The 23,834-nt window shown below is 36.8% G+C and overlaps 1 long non-coding RNA gene and 1 pseudogene across 1 annotated transcript in view; both read left to right on the top strand.

Moving 5' to 3' along the window:
- The first annotated feature begins 5,219 nt into the window (after positions 1 to 5,219).
- LOC138829371 (uncharacterized) overlaps positions 5,220 to 23,834 on the top strand; it is a 47,690-nt gene continuing 29,075 nt past the window's right edge. Inside the window, exon 1 of the long non-coding RNA XR_011372566.1 lies at positions 5,220 to 5,504. This is a non-coding gene — a long non-coding RNA (uncharacterized lncRNA). The remainder of the gene's footprint in view (positions 5,505 to 23,834) is intronic.
- On the top strand, positions 22,858 to 22,957 carry LOC138829383 (U6 spliceosomal RNA; annotated as a pseudogene).

The following is a 23,834-nucleotide window of genomic DNA, read 5'->3' as shown; positions in this document are numbered from 1 at the left end:
TAATGAGCATAAAGTTTTGAGAAGTATTCCCTTATAATGTTCTGAATCTTGGTTGTTTCCGTGGTGATGTTTCCATTCTCATCTCTGAGTTTATTAATTTGGGTGTGTTCTCTTCTTTTTCTGATAAGATTTGGTAGGGGTCTGTCAATTTTGTTAATTTTCTCGATGAACCAACTCTTTGTTTTGTTGATTCTTTTTATAGTTTTTTTTTGGATTCTAATTCATTTAATTCTGATTTAATTTTAATCATTTCTTTCTGTCTACTGGATTCGGGTTTATCTAACTGCTCTTTCCAAGGAGGTTTAGATGTGTCATTAAATTGTTGGTTTCAGATCTCTCCAATTTGTTGATGTAGGAGCTCAGAGGTATAAACTTGACTCTGAGTACTACCTTTGCTATGTCTCAGTGGAGCTGGTAATTTGTGTGTTCATTTTTGTTGAATAGTATGAGCATTTGAATTTCCTTTCTAATCTCTTCCATGACCCACCCGTGATTCAGCAGTGTATTGTTAATGCATTCCATGAATGCCTTTAGTGATCTTTTTGTATTCTTTTTCTGCTCTCTCAATTCCTGTATTACTCTTTGATTAGCTTCCTCCCATTCGTGGGATTCCTGTAGTTCTCTTTGAGTGTTCTCAGCCTGCTCACGCCATTCCTCCCTTTCTCTTTGAGTATTCTCAAGCTGCTCAGACAAATCCTGTATCAGTTTTTGAGTAGCTTCCTCACACTTATGATATTCCTGTATAAACTTTTGGATTGCCTCCTCTCTCTCCTTATCATGCTCATACAGAGTCCTTTGTAAGTTTTCAATCTTTTCATTTATCATGTTTGCCAACAGTGTTTGTAGAGCTATTTGGGAACTCTCCTCTTGATTATTCATTACCTGTTCTATCCCCTCATTATCAAGATTGGGAATTGAGATACTCGGACTTGCCATTTTTCTTGTGTTTTTCTGGCTTACTCTGCCCATTTGAGATGAAAATAGCACCAGTTTTGTGCTAGAACACTCTCTTAAGGCAAGCATCAACCAAATTCTGAATTTGCACAGTCAATAGTATACAGATACAATAGTTCAACAGATACAATCTAGTTCAACAGATAAATCTATTCAATATCAAACAACTATATGTTAATGGGCTATGAACCGCAAAGAAGAATTTGGAAAACCAGAAATTATTAGGGTTAGGGAGCGATGTGGGTAAAAAATAGGAATAGATTGATGTCGGAAATCACAGGGAGTGTTAACTAAGTCCTAATCTCAAAGCAGGAAATAGGTTGGGTAGGATGAAAGTGGAGAGAGAGCAAAAATGAAGAAAGGGAAATGGAAAAGAAAAGAAACCAGAAAAAATAGAAAAATAAAACTTAATAATATTATGCAGGAATTCGACAAGAATCTATTTAAAGAAGACTGTGAATATAATGAGAGAAGGGGAGGGATATAAAGGAGATGTGAAAACTTAAAAATAAAATGCTTAAAATATTATATAGGTATAAAGAAGTATTACTGCTATTAAGGAATTTATGTCTCAGAGTTATTGAATTGAGTAATAAATTTGTGGATTAAATGTGTACACAATGGAGGATAGGGTCTAATATTCAACTCCAGGTTTATCTGAGGATGTGCAGGACAAGAGGTACATTCCATAAAGAAGAACGAAAGAGAGGAAAAGATGAAAAGGATAGGAAAGGAAGAAAAAAAGATCCGAAGTTCAGTAGAGCTAAACAAAAAACAAAAAGATAAGTAAAAAAGAGAAAGACATCAAAAAAGAAGGAAAAATGCACACATGTATCCCTAAAATAAAAATTGTAAGAGGGAAAAAAAAGTTACTGGAAAACATTTTTTTTTCAATCAAGACAAAAATTAATGATTAAAAACAGTTTTAGAAATGAATTTTTTTTTAATATAAGGTACCAAAAAAAAAAAAAAAAAAGGAAGAAGAAGAAGAAAAAAAAATCTTTGATTTTTTGCAGAGGGGTGGGAAAAAATCCTGGATCTCCCTTGTGTCCGTAACCAGCCTCTTGTTGGAGTCTCTTGTCTGCTTTTGGTCCTTTGGCTTGGTTGGTTTCTTAAGTCAGTTTATTCTAACAGGCAGAAAAATGCTCTGCTTTACCCAGGATTTTGTGATTCTCCTCCCAGGCTAGTTCAATGGGAGTCAGATCTGCTTTGAGTATCACAAAAGTGGGAGATGCAGTGATGAGGCTAGGTTCTGGGTAGAGTTGAGGCCTTTCAACAAGCAGTAGCTTTTTCCTGGTGGCTAGTTTGTGAAAGACTCACAAAGCCCAGCCTGGAGCCATTCTCGGGTTTCTGTTTACTGAATTTCAATTGATTGTCGAGGCTTCTGTAGGGAGGGCCAGCCTCTGGCTCTGATTACCCAGTGAAGAATGCCACTACTAGGGCTGGCACCCAAGCTGGGTGACTTTTCCCTGGGTGGAGCTGAGTCTGGCAGGTCACAATGCCGTTAAGTTCTTGTGACCTGCTAAATGATTCATTTTATTCCAAGGCTTGAGTTGGAGCTCTTTGTCAGTATCCAAGATGGAGATCTCCAGTAGGGGGGGAGGGGTGGCATTCCCTCCTCTTCTCCCTGAGAAGGAGTGAGGACATCAGGCTTCTACTCACGCTGAGTCTTGGTTCCTGGGTCGTCTCTGGTCTGTGAACTGCAGGATGAAGATATCTGCTCCTTGTCGGTTCTTGCTGGTTTTGAGTAGAATCCGCTCACCTGCTGCATCTGGCTCCTTTGTCCCGGACTTTGTGTGGCTCAGGTATGGCGCCTGCAGTTGCAGCTGCCACTGCTGCCGCCACTGTGGCAGCTGCTCACAAGAGCTCAGATCTGTCTCCTTGCCTGGATTTTCCCTCTCTAGCCTGACTCTCTGTCCTGTGATGGCACAATTGGTGTGATTCTCTGGCTTAGGACTGTTCACTGGAACTCTAAAAGTGCTTTCTTTGTGAGAGCTCGTTTAGACTCCAGCTTCTCCACCATCTTCCCAGGTCTGACTTTCTTATATTCAAGTACAGTGATCTTCTCCTTCATCCACATTGCTGCAGATTTACCCAGATCCTGAGTTCAAATTTAAAGCTTGGAAGATTAAACATCACGAATTGCAAGCCAGTGAGTTAATTTTTTATTTTACTTTTCTCAGTATGGGCTTGAAGTCAGTTTGTGGCAACTCTGCCTCAACTTGGATCACCCTAGGCTGGGGTGCAGCGACTAGACCTACAGCTGCTTCTGGGATCCTAGACCCTCAGGTCTTGCAGGGAAAGCAATGCACAGAAAAATGTGGCCTTTTTATGTTTCCTTCCTTTGCAAGGTGACCCTCATGGGTCTGAATGACACTGTTGCAAAGGGTACTTTACCTTGCATTGCTGAAGGCTGCCAGACTATCTGGGAACCCATAGGCCCACTTGGCAACATAGGCCCTGATTTCGAATCCCCCTCCTAACACCAACCAATGGCAGGATATACTAAGAAAATTGTTCCCAACCATAGGAAGAACAATGGAATGTTATCAATGTCAATGTTCAATGAGTTGATCATGAATGATGCTACTATAAATTTAGGCAGCATCATTTCAGGAGGCTAATTGATTTTTATTTAGTATTTATGAAGCATAAAAAGAATATTATTACTTACAGGAATGCAATAATTTCAGGACACTGATTGATTTCATTAATAGTATAAGGATGAAAACAATAACATTAATGACATGGACGCATTATTAATACCCAGGAATTGGTAGGAATGTATTCTATATAACTGAGTAATATATAGACATCTTTAACACTCTATATAAATACATAGAAATATATATAAATACATATAAATACTTCCATCTGCAGGTCAATCTGTTCTTATTTTGCTAACACCTGGGGCTTGATCTCAGGTCCTGGTTATAGCCTTTCAGCTCAATTTGCCCCAGGATGGCGTGCTGACACTCACCCATTCATGAATTGGGCCTAATAGGCTTGTGGCTGTGAGATCAGTTGCCAGCATTCCCTAAAAATGAATTGTGGAGTAAGAAGTTGATGGCGACGCATGTTTTCCTTTTCTGTGAAAGTCCTGAGTGTCGGGTATGAAGTGGAATACATATGCTGACCTATATCTTATGTAATCAATGTTTTATGTGCCATAATAATCAAAATAAATTGTCAATACATGAATAAAACAAATAAAATAATTGCACTGAATGCAATATGGAGTCAACATATGTATGTAAATATGAATCATATATGTAAATTGTACATGAATAGGATGTTTTCTAGTGGTGGGGATCTATTTCAGGCCTAAAGAACCGACATGTATTTCTTGACTTCAAGGAGGCCAGCTTCCCCTTCCCACACAGTGCAACAGAGTTACCAAGACCATAGGTTCCAATCCCAGTCCTGGCAGAAAAATGTCACCTTTATATTATGTAATAGTATAGTAATTCTTAGGTATTTCATTATGCCTCCATTTTATGAATGTGATTGTTTAAATGCTTCATAAAGCATTAACTAACATCGATCAGTGTCCTATAAAATAATTCTATATAAATTTATCCTAGAATCATTCAAGGACTGCTCTTTCAATCATGACATACATCATATTCTATTGGTAATCATATGGACAAGAATAAGTTTCTTAGGATCTCCTTCCATTTTGAGGTGGCTGGACCAGGATTCCAACTGTGGGCTATAGCTCCTGCCACTTAAACAGGAGGATAGGGAACTTATCAGTCTGTCCAAGAACATCAGTAAGATCAATGATTAGGCAGGCACCAGTGGCCCTCAACAGTCTTCCTTGATACTTACAAGGCTGTGATGGGTGGATCATGGTCGAAGTCACACTAGGCAGGAAAGTCCAACTTCAGTGCCAATAAAGCCAGAATCCCTTCCCTGTGGCTCTAGTGTGGATGGCCAGCCTTGAGCAAAAGCAGCTCACAGACTGTGCCCATATCCTCAGTTCATGGTCTGGGACTGGGAACAGCCATACACAATGATCTGTGCAGCCATGCGGCTAAAGCAGGTCACCCTATTGTCTCCAACTGAATTGGACATTGTTCCCTGGGAAAAGGGCTGGGGGAGCTGCTATCTTCTTGACTCCGCCCATGCTGTTTGCATCACAGGATTCTGGCCACACCCCCATTCTTTCATTGTTCTTTCTGACCAATGAGATACAAGAATGGCGGCCACGCCCACATTCCATGCTGCCTGGTAGCACCAGGATTCCCTCTGTTAGTTTACAACACTACCAGCAGTTGAGGAAGGTATAGATGGTTGAGTGGTGAGAAGAGCCTCAAGGCGACTGGAATAGAGAAGGAAATTGAGATGCCTGCCTAGTCCCCAGCCCCCCGCCCCCCGCCTTCCCAAGGTTCAGAATTTCAAACCAGGCAATGGCACCCTGCCAGGCTGTGTAAAGCCCCAACTTGGTCAAAGGCCTTGGTTCTCTGAGGACATGTGTCTGCAATGCCACTGCCATTCCCATTCGCCCCACCTGGAGCAGCCTCAAGCAACTTCCCCCAGGAGCACATGTGAGTGGCTGCCCCAAAACCACCCCTACACTGGGTCAGACACCCCTCTGAGGGCACCAAGACCCGCTACTTGTTTCCTCTCCCTGGCTCTGAGGAGCCTCCTTTCTGTTTTGGGCATTTCTAAAACAGAGCCTCTATATGCTCTGGCTGGGCTGGATTGATGTCCTCCTATCTGTGACAGGTATGCTCCACCGGGCCTGGTCATCTGTAGTTGGGGTGGTAGACATGTAGCAACATGCACAGTCATCAATTTAGATGGATTATCTCAAACATTTACTCCACAGCAGCCGAGTTTTTTTTTTTAATTGTGAAAATACTGTCCAGAGGGGTTAAAATTACATGGGCAAGTTATGAGGACATATCTTATCAAGCATTGTAGCCTCCTCCTTTGTTTCCCCTTCCCATCCCATCCTTCCCCCACCCCCTATCCGATCCTCCCCCTCCCCCTACCAGAGTTGTCAAGTTCATTTTCTACATACCACTTCTACGTCTCATTGTTGCAATGGGTCCAACTTTAATCCCTATTTCAAAGATTTGTTCTTTCCCTTCCCCTCCATAATTTATAACAACATCAAATACAGTGAAAGCAGGGATTATACCGTGGGGGAGGGATATAAAAAGCAACAAATAAATAAATCTTATGAATGTACTAGAAACAATCGTATGAAAGAAAAAAAATTGAATAGATATCTTAGGGTTCTTTTCACTAATATGTATTTATCTGAACTTTTATGCTTGACTCAGATATATACTAGTTATTGCAAATAAGGGAAACCATGGGACCTATCTTTCTGTGGTTCTGGCTTACTTCACTTAATATAATATTTTCCAAGTCTTTCCATGTCCTAACAAATAGAGCAATGTCATTCATTCTGATGGAGGCTTAGAATTCCATTGTGTATATATAACCCAATTTTTTGATCCATTCATCTACCGAAGGGCATCTGGGTTGCTTCCATATCTTAGCTATGGTAAAAAAGGCTGCAATAAACATAGTTGTGCTGGTAGCTTTAGTGTGGTCTTCTTTATAAATATTTGGGTAAGTGCCCAAAAGTGGGATTGCTGGATCATAGGGGAGCTCTATGTTGAGTGCTTTGAGGAACCTCCATAGAGCTTTCAAAAGAGGTTGAACAAATTTACACTCTCACCAACAATGAAGTAAGGTTCCCTTCTGTCCACATCCCCTCCAGAATCTGTTATCAGAGTTCTTCATTATAGCCATTCTAACTGGGGTGAGGTGGTATCTCGATGTTGTTTTCATTTGCATTTCTTTTATGGCTAGAGAGGTTGAGCATTTCTTCATTTGTCTATTGACCATCCTTCTTTCCTCTTCAGAGAAGTTTCTCTTTAAGGCTTTAGCCTTATTTATTGGGCAGTTGTTTCTTTGAGGATTTGTTGTTGGGGGATTTAATTTTTTGAGTTCCAAGTATATTTTAGATATGAGACCCTTGTCTCTAGTATGGCTAGTGAAGATTTTCTCCCAATCCGTGGGCTTTCTATTGATCTTGCTAACTATGTCCTTTGCAATGCAGAAGCTCTGCAACTTTGTGCAATCCCATTTGTCCAACCTTTCTTTGATTTCTTGTGTTTCTGGGTCTCTATTAAAAAAATTCAACCTGTGCCAAGGAGACCTAGGATTTCTCCTATTCCATCCTGCAATGTTTTCAGAGTGTCTGATTTGTCTCCGAGGTTTTTGATCTATTTGGAGTTGATTCTGGTGCAGGGTGATATATTCGGATCTAACTTTAGTTTTCTATAAGTAGTTAACCAAATTTTCCAGCACCCTGTACTGAAGAGGCTGTCTTTCTTCCATTCTATTATTTTAGCTCCCTTATTGAAGGGTAGTTGGCTATATGTCTGTAGGTTCATTTCGGGGTTTTCAATTGTATTCCATTGGTCCTGAGGTCTGTTCTTAAGTCAGTACCAAGCTGTTTTGATTACAATTGCTTTGTAGTAGAGTTTGAAATTTGGTATTGATATTCCTCAAGCACAGTTTTTTCTGTTGAGGATCGTTTTGCTATTCGGGGTCTTTTATTATCCTCTATGAATTATTAGATTGCCTCTTCTCTTTCTTTGAAGAATGAGGTTGGAATATTGATAGGTATCGCACTGAATTTGTAGAGAGCCTTGGGAAGGATTGCAGTTTTCACGATGTTTATCTTTCCAATCCATGAGCATGGGAGTTTTTGCCACTTTTTAAGATCTCTTTTGATTTCCTTTTTCAGGTTTTTAAAATTTTCATCATAGAGTTCCTTCACTTCTTTGGTTAAGTTAATTCCCAGGTATTTTATTTTTTGTGGGGATATTACGAATGTAGATGCTTTCCTAATTTCAGCCACACTTTTCTCATTGTTGGTATACAGAAAAGCCATTGATTTTGAGGGGTTAATTTTATACCCTGATACTTTGCCAAAGTTTTGAATCAGCTTGAGTAATTTGGGAGTGGAGTATATTGGATTCTTTAAATACAAGATCATGACATCTGCAAAGAGGGAGAGTTTCACTTCTTCTTTCCCTATTTGGATCCCTTTATGTTTGCATCTCGTCTTATTCCTGTAGCTAGGCATTCTAATATTAGATTGAAGAGAAGTGGTGAGAGTGGACCTTCTTGTCTCGTTCCTGAGTTAAGAGGAAATGGCTTTAGTTTTTCACCATTAAGTATAATGCTGGCTGTAGGTTTGTCATATATAGTCTTTATTGCATTGAGGAAAGTTCCATGGATTCCTAATTTTTCCATAACCATCATCATAAAGGGGCGTTGGATCTTGTCAAATGCTTTTCCTGCATCTATTGAGATAACCAGGTGGTTGTTATCTTTGCTCCTGTTGATGTGATGAATTATATTAATTGATTTGCATATATTGACCCAGCTTTGCATCCCTGAAATGAATCCTGTTTGATCAAGGTGTAGAATTTTTTGGATGAATTGTTGAATTTGATTGGCCAACATTTTGTTGAGAAGTTTTGTATCAATGTTCATCAAATAAATGGGTCTATAGTTATCTTTCTGTGATGTGTCCCTGCCTGGTTTGGGCATGAGGGTTATTATGGCTTCATAGAATGAGTTCAGTAGTGAACTTTCTCTTTCAATTTCATTGAAGATTTGGAGGAGTATTGGTATGAGCTGTGTTTTCAAGGGCTTATAGAATTATGCTGTAAAGCCACCTGGTCCTGGGCTTTTCTTAGATGGAAGGTGTGTTATTGATGTTTCTATTTCAATGCTTGATATGGGCCTGTTAGGATGGTATAACTCATCTTGGTTTAGTTTTGGCATGTCAATATTTGCTAGGAAAAGGTCCATTTCTGCCAAGTTCTCAAACTTATTAGCATAAAGTTTTGAGAAGTATTCCCTTATAATATTCAGAATCTTGGTTGTTTCTGTGGTAATGTTTCCATTCTCATCTCTGAGTTTATTTATTTGGGTGTGTTCTCTTCTTTTTCTTATAAGATTTTCTAAGAGTCTTTCAATTTTGTTAATTTTTTGGAAGTAACAAATCTTTGTTTTGTTGATTCTTTCTATGATTTTTTTTGGATTCTAATTCATTTAATTATGATTTAATTTTAATTATTTCTTACCATCTACTGGATTGGGGATCATCTTGCTGCTCTTTTTCAAGGAGACTCAGATGTCATATTAAATGGTTGGTTTCAGATCTCTCCAATTCGTTGATGTATGAACTCACAGCTATAAAGTTGCCTGTGAGTACTGCCTTTGCTGTGTCCCAAAGGAGCTGGTAATTTGTGTTTTCATCAACATTTGAATTTCTTTTCTAATCTCTTCAATGACCCACTCGTGATTCAGCAGTGTGTTGTTCCAGTGTGTTACAGGATTTTCTCTGGTGGCTTTTCCTTTTGAGTTTTAATTTTTTTCCCTTGTGGCCTGAGAGAATGCAAGGTATTACTTCAATGTTTCTGAAAAGTGATAAAATTATGAGAGGAAGAAAAAAATTAATAGAAAAAAATTAAAGTAAAAAATTAAAAATTAAAAAAAAAACTTTTAGAAAAAAATTGTAAAAGGTACAAAAAAAGAGTTCTTTGATTTTTTTGTGGGGGATGGGAAGATCCTGTATCTCCCTTGTGTTCTTAACCTGTCTCTTGTTGGAGACTGGTCTATTTGTGTTTGATTTTCCTGTGGTTTAATGATTTCTTAAGTCAGTTTGAGCAAGCAGAAAAATCACAGCAGACGATTCTTGAACCACTGGTGAAGGTCTGGGTCGGTTTGTAACAATCAGACCTCATTCTCCTCACAGGACAGTTGTGAGGAAACAAGGGATTTATACAGAGGGATCTCTGGAGCATGGCTAGGAACAGAGGGAGTAGTCTTCAGATAAGGTTCTCGGCAATTCTGTGAGGAAATGACAGGAAGATAGCCAGAAAGGGCTCAGGCAGGGCCTGTTATTAATTGTGCAACAGATGTGGGATTATGAAACAAAACATGGCTCTCTCTCATCATTACCCTATCCCCATGAGGAAGAGGATCCTTCACTGTGTTGAGTTTTGCAGCTGGAGATACCAAGGCAGAGAGAAGCCAGGTGACCTACTTATGACTTCAACTTCAGAGGAAGCTCTGCCTGACTTTGCTAAAATGCTCCCTAGGACAATGGGTGCTATTCAGTCTGCTTCTTGTGGTAGGAAGTCCACTTCTTGTCAGTCGTGGGGCTAGAACTCTAGGCATGGGCCATGTTCCCAAAAGCCTCAGCAAAAGGCTAGTGTTCTACCACTTGTGCCCACAACACTACTTTTGATTTTCTGGTGGTTCTTTGGAGATAAGAGTCTCACAGACGTTCCTGCCTGGGCTGGTTATGAACCATAATCCTCATATCTCAGCGTCCTGTGTAGTTAGGATTAGAATTCTGAGCCACTGGCACCAGACTTAATTGTAATTCTGACTTTTTTTCTCTCTCTCTTTCACAAGAACTGGTCAAATGGGTGCTGGAGGAGGGGGCCCAGCATCCCCATGTGGCTGGAACCCAAGGTTGGCCCTCTCATTCTGGAGGTTGGCTGTGGGTCAGGAGCTGTCTCCTCAGCTTGTTGAAACAGCTCCATGAGATAAGCCCTTCTGTTACCTGGATAGACGGTAACAGTTATTCATTGTCCATCCAGCCTTACTAGACTTATTGTATTGCATTGCTTTCTACATCATTTTCTAGCACCTGGCCAAAATTATGATATGTATTTACAGAATGAAAATGTAATGCCATCTTAAGAAAGTTATTTAGGGCTCCGGGAATGTGGCTTCATGGTACGGTGTTTGCCTAGCATCCATGAAACCCTGGGTTCAATTCCTTAGTAACACATACACACACACAAAACCACTGGAAGTGGTGCTGTGCCTCAAATGATAGAGAGCTAGCATTGAGCAAGAGAAAAAAAGCTCAGGAAAATTCCCTACCCCTGAGTTTATGCCCCTCTACTGGCAAAAAGAACAAAAACAAATCAAATCAAAAGAACACAAAAACATTCAGTTAGTAAATGCAAAATAAATAACCCACACTTGGAATATATAATTGCTCCTTCCATACTGACCCCTGACAACAGATCCTAATTCATGTACTTTACTTATATGAGGATACTGTGTTGAAAAAATCTTGTTCATTAAGTCACAGCAATTAATGCCAGGGATGTGCTTAGATGTCAGGTAACGTTTAATTCTGGAAATTCAACCATTCCAGGATTTGTGTCGTCACTGTTAATCACAAAGGGAATGGTAGGCTATGTGTGACTTTGAAATCTTTTTGGACAGTTATGGCACCAAAAATGCAGAGGTTAATTAATAGTTGTGAAAGAAAATAAGGAATAACTCCAGATAGAAGGAATAAATGATAGTAATTAAGGTATACCAGAAACTGTTCTTGAGAACCATTTTTGGTTATTGTAGAACTAATTGTTAGCTAGGCTGTTCCTCATTGCCTTTAGCATTCTAAATCTCTTAGGCTAGCTCTTAATCTCTGTGTGATAAATGTATCTCCTTCTAAGCTATTCTTTCATACCTTATCTCCTTTGCTTTCTAAAAATCTTATTCTTTCTATATTTCTCTATGAACATTTCCTGATACTAAATACACCTATACAGATGGCACAGGATGCTAATGTAAGGGTCCCATAGCTCATCAGTCATTAATGTAACAAAATGGAAAGGAGGACATATTTATTGCTACTTCAATTTTTCTGAATTGCTGCAATATCATTTGGTTAAAATTTCCATTCTTTTTCTACACAGTGTCATTCAGTGCACATAAATGCAACTATCAGCCAGGTGCTGGTGGTTTACTCCTGTAATCCTAGCTACTCAGGAGGTTGAGACCAGAGGATTGTGGTTCAAAGCCAGCCTGGTCAGGAAAGTCCACGAGACCCTAACCTTCACTTAACCACCAGAAACCCGGAGGTCATGTTCTAGCTTAGCACCCAGGATCAGAGTTCAAGCCCCACAACCAACAAAAAGGTGAAATATGACTTTAAGTTTCCCCAAAAGGAATGACAAGTTCAATAATCTTCCCAAACAAAAAAATTCCAAAATGATTCAGTGCACCTACTTTTGCTGAGTTATGTTATGGATTCTTTTCTGGACATATGCTCTAAAAACAAATCATTTAACTAGGGATACAGGTGGACCCATTTCAACAATGAGATTTACAAGTCATTATGTCGAAAAAAGAACTTTACAACATTGGTGGGGGGGAGGATCGGGTTTGGGGAGGGGGGAATATGGGAAGGGATGGGAAGAGGAAACAAAGAGGAGGCAACAATGATTGATAAGAAATGTACTCGTTATCTTGCCCATGTAATTGTAACTCCTCTATACGTTATGCTCACAATAATAAAGAAAGAAAAAAACTTGTAAAATATTAGCTTTACAATAAACTTCATCTAATATTTCTCGTTTGAAAAGAGAAGTCTATACAGTTGATGTCACTTGGCTTTCTTACTATCTTAGTTTAAAGCCAAACCAGGCAGGAGAGGCTGTCAAACTCTTATTTGTAATTACACAGCAAAAAAGCCAGAAGTGGAGTTTTGGTTCAAGCAGTAGAGCACTAGCTTTGGGGGTAGGTGAGCAGGAAAGAAAACTGTTCAGGGACAGGGTTCAGCCTCTGGGTTCAAGCCCCAGAACCAACACAAGCTAAACACAAAAGCAAACAAAAAAACAGATATTTCATTGGACCCTCCTTAAAGGAGTATTGGTCTGAGAAATGGCTCCTTTTGCTGATCATACGCACTGGATGCTTTTTTGGAATCCTTATTGCTCTGGAGAACTCAGGACCAAACTAAAGTAATTGATAACTGACTTCTGCAACAAAAGAATCATCTCGGGGTGAAATATCCATCCAAAAAACACTATAAAACATCCATGTCTTTGTTTCATTGCAGTAGAATTTTTTTTGGGGGGGGTCCAGTCTTGGGCCTGAACTCTGGGCCTGGGCGCTTTACCTCAGCTCTTCAACTCAAGGCTAGCGCTCTACTACTTGAGCCACAGCACCACTTCTGGCTTATTTTTGCTTATGTGATGCTGAGGAAGTTTACCCAGGGCCTCAGGCATGCAAGGCAAGTGCACTACCACAGAGCCAACTTCCCAGCCCCTGAAGAAGAACATATTTAAAACAACGTTCTTTCTTTTTGTTCTATGCTGGCCATCAAATGGCACATTATATCTTTTTGTAATACTCTCAACTAGAAGTTTACAGAAAAATTATATATAAGTAAAAACACACTAGAAAAATTCAGGGACAAAGTTTCCTTCAAGCCTTCAGATTCTCTTCGTTTACAGTATAAAGGAAAGCACATGTTAACTTGAACTTTGTCAATACTCTATGTTCCATTCCTCTACTGGGATCAGTTTCCATATCCAGTAACAGTTACTTCCAGGAACAACCTATGGTGCTGCTTGAGGTATAATGAATGATTTCTGGCTTCACCGAAATAACACAAAAACACATTTGGACCTGATGTAACACGTATTTCAGAGAAAACTTAGTAAAGAGAAAATATGAAATTTATATTTCTTATAAATACATTATTCATGAGTATATTGAATTCAAAATTTGTAAATTCTCTGTAAATTAAGGCGAATTTTAAAGAGGAAGAAGGTTCCTAGATCATTTTTTTTGTGAGTATATGTGCTGCACATTATTTCCCAAGTGTACATGAATTTGTTAACTCGTGTTAACTATAGCAATAATAAGAGAAAGAGAAATTCTGTGTTTAAGTATAAAGGTTCAATACACTATAGAAGACTCTACAAATAAGACCACATTGAAACAATAAAGCCAAGTCCAATATGTAGATTTATGAGAGTGATATAGAGAAAGCATTACTCCTACGTGGAACCCGAAGTATGAGGCCACTCCCTTCCTAATCATGCTTGCTAATGACACAACTTTGTAGAAATTAGAATGGAAGAATAATTCTGTTTCCAATGCAAGTCAGATATGGATTTAATAAGGAAAAAATTCCATCTTGAGAGAGCAGGGATTATACTAGCCATCAACTGGTGGATAAGATCACATTTTTTTCTTTCCTTTACTTATATATTTTTTGTTGGTGGTGGTCTTGGCACTTGAATTCTGGGCCTGGGCACTGTCCCTCTGCTATTCCGCTCAAGGCTAATGCTCTACCACTTTATCCACAGTGCGGCTTCCAGTTTTCTTGCAGTAAATTGGAGAAAAGAGTCTCCTGGACTTTCCTACCTGGGCTGGCTTTGAACCCCAATCCTCAGATCTCACCACCACCCAGCTTAAGATCACATTTCTAACCGTGTACATTCAACATATGTAATGTGTATGTTCATCTATCTTTATATGAATTCTTGAGTTAAAAATCTGGGTTACAGCTTAGACTTTACACTCACAAAAAATGTTTGTAGTTTAAAAGTTGTTTCTACTGGATAAATGAAACCTAAGTATGTAAAGGAGTCTGGGAAGTTCAGATTGCATCCAGCCTGGGCAGAACAGTGTTTGAGACACTATCTGTAATTAACCAGCCAAAAGCTAGATTGGAAGAATGGCTCAGGTGATGGAATAACAGTCATGAGCAAGAATGATGAATAAGAGCTTGAGGCTTTTGCATACATACATATAAACATACACATACACACAGAGGCACTTATATGTGCACACACATATACACAAATGAAGCAACTCTCAGAATATGTAGAAAAGTTAGAAAATAATAGAAAGTATGTCCTGAGTGAGACTAGAATCAAGTGGTAATTTTTAAAATTAGAAATTAATTTTTAAAATTAAAATACTAAAGTGAACTTTCTTCAAAAAAGTTTGAGAATATTACATAAGTAGGGACCAGAGATAGTAAGAGAGTCAAGTAATCAATATTAAAGGGATAGGATCCATGGAGGAATGAATCAGAGACCCGGCAGGTGCATTTGAAAATGTTCATACCGTGTGTCAAATGTTAGAACATCTTTGAAAATAGTGCATGAACAGTCTGAGAAGTCTAGTGGATAATATCACTGGAAAAGTTCAGAATTGATAGTCTGTATCTAGATTAAATAAACCAAGAAGGGGCTGGGAAGGTGGCTCAGTGGTAGAGTGCTTGCCTTGCATGCATGAAGCCCTGGGTTTGATTGCTCAGCACCACATAAGCAAAAAGAAAAAAGCCAGAAGTGGCTCTGTGGCTCAAGTAGTAGAGCACTAGCCTTGAGCTGAAGAGCTGAGGGACAGCATTCAGGCCCAAATTTCAGGCCCCATTACTGGACCCCAAAATAAATAAACAAACAAACAAACAGATAAAGAAATAAACCAAGAAACTATGGTGGGGCAATGTGATGTAAGCCTTGAATTCTAGCACCCAAACTGACAGGAGATTAGAGACTGGAATTACTACTGAGAACTTCGCTGGACCAGGTAGTATAATTTTGTCTTAATGAAACAAACAAAACAAGAAAGGAATACACAGTTGGAAATTTGGGCTAATTTTTTCATTATGTTTTGAGAAGCCAAGTTTTCTATTGAAATACAACTAATCCTCAGTTTTGTTTTATTTTATTTTTTATTTTTTTACTCTTTTTTTTTTTTGGTTCCGGTTGTGGGGCCTGAACTCTGGGCCTGGGCACTGTCCCTCATCTCTAGAGCTCAAGGCTAGCACTCTACCACTTGAGCCACAGCGCCACTTCCAGCTTTTTTTTCTTTTTCCTTATGTTGTGCTGAGGAATTGAACCCAGGGCTTCATGCATTCGAGGCAAGTGCTCTACCACTAAGCCACCTTCCCAGCCCCTCCTCAGTTGTGTTTTAAATGCGCTCTTCATTACAGAACATTCCTAGATGCAAAGTGGTTCATGATTCCCATCCAAAATTTGAAAAAGTAAGTAATCATCATTCTGTTAGATTCCAAGGAAAGGATGAAGGATTACAAAAGCTTAAGCCTGGAGGAATAGCAAAGATTACCTAATGTAGGTCTTTATAGATCTTGCTAAATTGGAGTTTAGACTTCAAAAAATATTTTGGTTTCATTTGTAATTTCATATTCTATAGGATACTACAAAATTCTTTTTAGGTAGAGGGTTTAATTGACAAATTTACAGATGTTTCTTGCATTCTATTTACCTAGCATATTGTTTCAAGCGAGTTATAATTAGAACTCAGTTAATAGATAATTCTAACTTCATGTAGAAAATGATAATGTGAATAATTTAGACAGAGTTGCCAAGAAATTGATGATATTAATTTATAAATTTAGAAAAAGCAATTTTTGAGGCTTTAATATAACATGGTATGAAGAGAATAATTGTGTGACATCTTCTTTCTTCTACCTGTATGTAACCCAGGAAGCAATTTCCTTAATTACGTGCCTCTGTATACAGTGAGAAAAATGCTAGGATTTGGGTTTGTTTTTATTTTTGTTTTTGTTTTATTGCTTTGTCATAGGGCTTGAACTCTGGACCTGGACACTGTGTCTGAGCCTGTTAAGCTCAAGGCTTGTGCCCTACCACTTCAACCTCAGTACCACTTGTGTCTGGCTTTTGCTGAGAAGTTTATTGGAGATAAGAATCTAGGGAACCTTCCTGCCTGGGTGGGCTTTGAACTGTAATCTTCCAATCTTTAGCATCCTGAATATCTATGATAGTAAAAAAGTATAAATATAAATAATATTTGCAAGAATATCAGTGGAGGAAAAATGATGCAACCTAGTATGTTGTGGTGTTCTTTCTGGAACACGGAGGGCACCACATTAGCAAGGTGTAATATTTTTCCCAATACAGATAATCTATTTGTGATGTGAATTAAGGGAATTTTGAGGTGCACCCTACAAGTTGGAAACTGTTGGTCTAGGATGACTTTATGGCATAAATTTTGGGATTGATGTTCATAGAAATAATAGCTTAATCTGATAAAAAAAATTGCTTACTCTTGAAGAATTAATTATAACCGGTGCTTTATAGTTTTATCCTATACCAGAATGTGGCTATTTTTCTGTTCACTTCTCAATCTGTAACACCCCATTGGAAAATGCATCTATTGCAGAATTACATAACACGGAAACAGGAACTATTTTGAATCTCTCAGGTATGGAATGTTGAGAATTTGAAAGTGAGTAGTTATTAGTCATAGGAATTTTGAAGAACACACATATTCTGTCCTCTTAACAACTTATTTACTTTTAAAAGTTATGGGTTTCCATAGAATTAAATGTTTTCCGGTTTTAGTATGAGAAAGTACTAATTTATTCTTTTTTGAAAATATTGGCAAGTATATTGTGAAAAAATTTTCTAGTTGGATAACATTCAAGTTGATGGCCTCTGATAAAGAAGGGGTAATTAATTCAAATTATATGCCAAATAGCACTGAATTTTTAAAAAGTTACTACATAAAGAATAATATTTACTATACCAATACAGTGAAATTTTATTTCATGCAGCTTATTTTTTAAATTTAATTTTAATGTGAAAGTGATGTGGGTTAGCAATTGTAAGGCAGTGAATACATAACTTTTCAAACTTGTTATGCCCTCTCTCATTTTTTCTCACGTTTTTCCTTCACACCCAAACCCCTCACACGTTGTAATGCACATTTCCAACATATTGTCTTTTGAGTATTGCTATTGCATTGGTTTGCTTTTTGTCCTTTATCTCGCCATTTTGTTGTTTCTCTTCCCTTCCCTAATTAAGGTAAATGTATACACAATACACAGGGTACCAAAATCAAACACAGTAGGAGTTATACCATAGGGGAAAAACCCAAGGAAAATAGAAATCACATAGTACATTAAAAACAACAACTGCAAATAAATATCTCTTTCCATATCTTGGAGTTCATTTTGCTCCGCATCAGCTTATACCTTCATATATATGCGTAACAAAGCCACTGGAAAATAATAGTTTCATGGATACTATATCATGAAAACAACATGTTAACTGTTTTTGATGATAAACGTGGAATTAGGATTGGTAAATTTGAGATTCTGATAAAGGAATTTCAAAAGTGTTTTAAAATTATGACAGGTAAATTTTAATTGTTCTAACTTTTAACTTAGCCTATTCAGAAAATTTAAAATTTCCTGGGAAAATAGGCTTTCATGCAAAGAAATCCATGGAGACTTAGCTGAGAGGGAGCAATGTGGGTAAGGTGGCTCATTTTCACAGTAAACAAACAAACCTCTCAAACCTTGCTGTAAATCCTGTATAGGTTCCCATGAGAATTGTCCTTACCCAGGAAATATACTCTTACTGTGTGAAACAAGGTTGTAGTGGAATTTAAATTCAAAGTTTTTTTTAAAATAAGACATCAAAATTTGTGAATTGACCTTTAATTACTAAACAGTAATTCTCTTAAAAAGCTTATTTGGGTCAAAATATTTAGGGAGAAAGTGTCCTGCACAATGAAAGAACGTATTGAGTTTACACTTCTCTGTTTTAATACTTTCCACAATGTCTTTGCACGTGAAGCACTGAAACACAGAAAAAATTCTGATTGGATACTTCAATGATTTCACATTTCTAAGTAGCTCAAAAATATAATATCCTTATTAACATGAGATAGTGAAAACTTCTCCTATTTCATAAGCCCAAAAGATCGGGGATCAGAAAAGATTCGAGCAAATAGAAAAGGTAAGAAAACACGATATTAGAAGACCTAGCTAAGCGTTTTGGTTTCAGCAATGGAGGGGGCCAAAACTATTCTATATAGTGATATAGATTGTGTTAATCTTTTTGCTACCTAAAGTAATTTTACAGAGCTTATTTGGTTCAGTATAATGCAGAATAAATTGAATGAAGACATGAAAATAAATTCCACCTCCAAATAAAAGAGTTTTCAAAGAGAAACCATGAAGATGTAGCAGTGGGGGAAGCCTTATGGTGCTTCAGCTTCTCTAGAATTGAAGCCAAGAACCTGTGATTAATTGGAAATCAGGCAAGAGCTAAGAAGAGGACATAGAAGTAGGACATAGAAGTATTGTCCTTTGTAACAGACAATATCATCCAAGGAATTGGTGATTTAACTCTATTCTTCTCATACATCTTGTTGAGCAAATACAAGACCAAGAGGAAAATAACCTATTGAAATAATTTTGCAAAGAATAACTTCACTGTTCCTGATATGGTATCTAAGGAGATTCTTACGAGAGAAGATAAAAGTTTTAAGAGAGAAGATAAAAGTGGAGTATTCTTAGGATTCCTCTAAGCATCTTGTTAGCAAAATATCTTTGAGGTTAGAAGTGATTGAACCAAAAAGTGGTGGAATACTTATTTTTGTGGGCACTTTAGACACAAGAAGATTTCAAGGTAAAAAAAAAGAAAAATTATAGCTAAATATTTGTGATTATAGGTTCTTGGACTGGATTTTTGGAGACAAAGTTTTGCATTAGCGTTGGTCCGCATTAACATAGTTGTTGGATTTTCGTGGCAACCAAATGAAAAGGGGAAGTTTAATGGACTCGCTTGAACAAGTAAACAGCATGATAGAAAATAGTGGCAAATAATATTTAATGAATTATTTTGAACAATTACTTTGTGAGAACAAAGAAGGAAAGATATAATTCAAAATTACTTGACGTTGTTAAAAGTATGAAAATGGAGTAGTGAGGAGATTGAGAGAAAACAGAGAGGACTGTTTTCTCTCCAGTGGAGAAATAGGTTCTTGATCTTGTTTCTTCCATTCTGTCTTCACAAGCTATCAAGTGTGACTCAGGACTGGAGTATCCAGTTCAGACAAAGAGCACTCGCAGAAGAAAATATTTGCAGAAGATATAGGTGATTTATAACCTTAGACAATCTTTCTAAATCTGGTCAAAATTCTCCCCTACCCCAAACTGCCCTCTTTGAACAGATTGTTTGCTTTTCCAAAGACTGCCCTTCATTAACTGCTTAAAATTTTGAGAGGTCATATTCATACTCTCTAGAGATTGCTGTTTGGTTGTCATTTTTGTGTGTTGTTTTTTTTAACTGAATTTCAAAAGGTTGTACAAGTGTTTTACAATTAAATATGTCCATCTGATTGTCTAATGCTCCTGGATCAGAGTCACTCCTTCTATCAATGTCAACCAACTCTTTCTCCAAGATTGAATTCAGATTTAGCACTTCCTTCATTACATATGTACATTGAGTATTCTAGCTGTACTTGCCCCGTGTTCCATTTTTCATTCATTCTATTTCTTTATTATTGTTCCTCTCTGGTTTCAATTTCCTGATAGTCATTCTGTTAAACTGCCTGTTAATACTTTGAAACGTTTATATACATTCCATGGAGTTTCACTCCCACATATACTTGAACTGATGTCAGCTTATATTTCCATAATTCATTCATCTGCAATAACAACTAGCAAGACTGGAGATGTGAAGCACTTAGACATGATTTTATATCTTTAGTCAACAAGAAAATTTAAAAATGGCTTTGAATTTATTTCTAACTACCAGTTTTTATAAATTGCTTTGTAAAATGGTGTATGATTATTTTATTTTACATAGGATAATTTTTTCTACTACCTATAAATTTTGGAAAAAGAAGAAAACTAAAATTTACTACTTAGAGGAATATGATACAAATAAAAGACAGATTTTATTTTTGTCACATTTCTCATTAGTACCCATATTCAAAACTTAAAGTCATATTTCTTACTATGTTAGACAGATAGGGAAAATATAAAACAACACATGATAAGGCAACTATTAGTGACTTTTTAAAATGTACCTTCTTATGTGATAAAATTTACTTTATTAGCTAATATTTGGGTTTGAAATATGGGAGGCTGATCTATTTAACACATTTCTGGAAGGCACCTACTGAACAACACAAATGGTGGGGAGTACTATTTCTACACTTTGATGAATGGTTGAACTTGTTTGCTATTGGTGCTGGGTATGTAAATCAACTCTATTGTAACTAGCTCCCTACACTTGAAATCCTGGTAATGTCACTATCATCTACTTGTCAAGTGCTATTTTGGCAAATGTGATTTTAAATAGTTTATTTGAAAATGAATATACTTTCAGGAGATTAAATATAGGTTATCTTTGGTTTGAGAATGACAACATTTTTTTATACTACAGAACCTCATTTTACTGAAGTACCAGTGTTTTGAAGCACTAAGGATCTTCTCAATTAATGTTTTTCTAAATTATATTTGACCTCTAAATCAAGTATTCCTAGCCTTGTTAGGCCACTTATGGATCTATCATTACAGAATCTATTTTTTGGCTGCACTAAAATCTTTCATTAATCATTAGGAGAGGGGTATTAAAAATAATCTTGTTCATTTGTAATTTTGTTGACTCATATGGGCTGATCATCTGTAAATTGAAAGTTTGAATTATAGTACTTTCTCTCAGATTTTGTGATCTCATCTTTCATTTTAACTTGCCTTGCATTTCACAATTGAATTCTGCTAATTCTTGTAAGGAAGTGGGGTCCTGAAATATTATAGGAAATGAGAAATTGAGATGTCTTCAATTATTTTCTGTTGGCATGTTGCATGGGCCTATGTGAGAAGTCTTGCCCTTGTTATCTGATGATACAGATAACTAGGAACTGGTATCCTCGGATCCGTGGGTCCTTCAGAAAAATAATAGATTTTAGACATCATATCAGCAAAATTTGGGTATAATCTGTAAGAATGCTTCAGAAATATGGAGAAAAACACTTTGGGACCAGCGAGTTAAAACAATAAACAGAGCATCAGAGTAAAATCCGTTATAGATTAGCAGAAAACAATATTGTTATTTTACCATGTGATTTCAGAAGATCACGAACACATAGAACGTATCACAAGTTTATACCGAAGATATTGCATTGATACTTTTTATATTCTAATATATATCCTAAATCTAATTATTTATATTCCATTCTATTTATCAGAATAAGTGTCAATATATTTGTCAAATTATCAATTCTAGTAATATTCATTGTGTGAAATTTAAAATCAGCACATACTTTATATTTATAAATATAAAATATATAAGTATATATAATATAAAAATTGTTTTGCATTGTTGTGTTGTGGTTAGGGAATCAAAGGCAACTCTATTTTAAAGTTTTCTTCCATTATCTCCACCTCAGTGTTTGGTAGAGTTAGACTTAAAGCTTTACCATTTGTAGATTTACAGCCTAGAGGCAAGAGGAAACACTGTGATTAAAACATTACCAATTTAAGGGCTAATTTCAAGGAGAAACATATGGACTTTTCCAGGAGCTATGGAAATATTTGGTGATAGAGAGTCAGTAGTGTAAGTTCCTGCCTGGTTGGATGATAGACAGGCCAGGACAGTAGGTAATCATGCATATGAAAATTTTTTCACCTTCTTGGCTTTAGCTACTTTTGAAATGATAAGTATAATAAACAATTATATTTTGATAAAATACCTTCTATTCTGAACAATTCTGTCTGAACTGTTCATCTCTCTATGATCCCTTGTAACTAAGATTAATTTTGTTCCAGTAAGACAATCTATGCTGTCAGGGTGAGATATTCTGGTTGGTCTGTTCCTACAAGGAAGAAGGGTAAAGGTTCAGGTAGACATTTGTCCCAGCAAGACCTAATTTGGGAAATTTTAAGCTGCAGAAGTTTAGAAGTAGCTCTCAAGCAAGGCTTACTTTGAATCAATTAGCTCTACAAAGCTAACTCAGTTGATAAATAAGTACTTGAAAAGCCATCACCTTTGGACTTAGCTTTAAAGGCTTCAAAGTATGATCAAATTTAAAATGAAAACGACAAAATAGTCATTGACAAAAAAATTGTAAATATGAGCAATCGACCAAATGATATAAGCTTTTCCACTATACACAGAATTTTAGAGAAATAAGATCAATCGCAATTTAAGGAACAATAAGTGTTCCTTGTTACAAATAGGCAACCATGGATATATGCCTGTATAAAGATTGCATCATTAAGTATTTAAATTTAGAGGGTACTTCATGCTTCAGCAGCAGGTCTACCCAAATTACAATAACACAGAGATGAACATGGCACTTGCACAAGGATTATATGAAAATTTGTGAAGTATTCTATAGTTGTCATTCTTCTGATGCAAGAAATATAAAAACAGTTATTAAAAAGTTGATTACAAAAATACAAGTGTAACAATACATGTAATTCATAGAATTAAAGGTTAGTTTGACATCAGTATATTAAATCTTCACCTTAGAAAGGCCTTTACATTGCATAACCATTACAAAACTGAAATTAGACAACATTGTCATGTTATCCCAAAGAAATAAAATAATATAAGGACCTAGGATAAAAAGGAATTTTAAACTTCTTCTATATGGAATGCAATCTGAAAGGACACATTTATTAATGAAACTATACATTATATAAAAATGTAGAATTCAAAGTATTATATCTAGGAGCGAATGAAATAGATTATGGATATTGTACAAACATAGATATACTTGTTTCCCAAAAGCACCATTTCAACAGATAAGTTAAAATTATTTCTGATAAAAAAATCACAATCTCTGCAGAAATCATTATAGATGTATACAAAAAACTCTTGAATGCATTTTGACATCAGAGTCAGGCAATTCACTTGGAAGAATACCATGGAATCCATGAATTTTAAAAGTAAGATATTGCTGTTGCTTTTTATTGTGAAAAAATGTGTAGGGCCACAGAGGATGGACTGGCATTTTTGAACTTTAATAAACTTAACCAAACCATTACGACTTATGAGAACAATTTGTACAGCCTTCCACAACTTCAAAGAGGTAGTGATACATACTTTTCCTTTTGGCAATATTAAATGCAGTTTCTTCCAAGCTGTTCTTCAAACCTGGTTTGATATAATGGTTCAACAGAGTATCATTTCGATTTATATTCCCAGCAGCAACATGCAAGGAGGACCAGAGGCCTTTAATTTGGGGATTGGTATCTGCCACTCTGGTATTATTCC

This window comes from Dipodomys merriami, unplaced genomic scaffold (genome assembly GCF_024711535.1).
Source record: "Dipodomys merriami isolate MVZ:Mamm:240054 unplaced genomic scaffold, mDipMer1.0.p SCAF_170, whole genome shotgun sequence".
In the NCBI taxonomy this organism is placed as follows: Eukaryota; Metazoa; Chordata; class Mammalia; order Rodentia; family Heteromyidae; genus Dipodomys; species Dipodomys merriami.
Note: the sequence above shows the minus strand (reverse complement) of the source record. Positions and strands in the feature narration are given on the sequence as shown.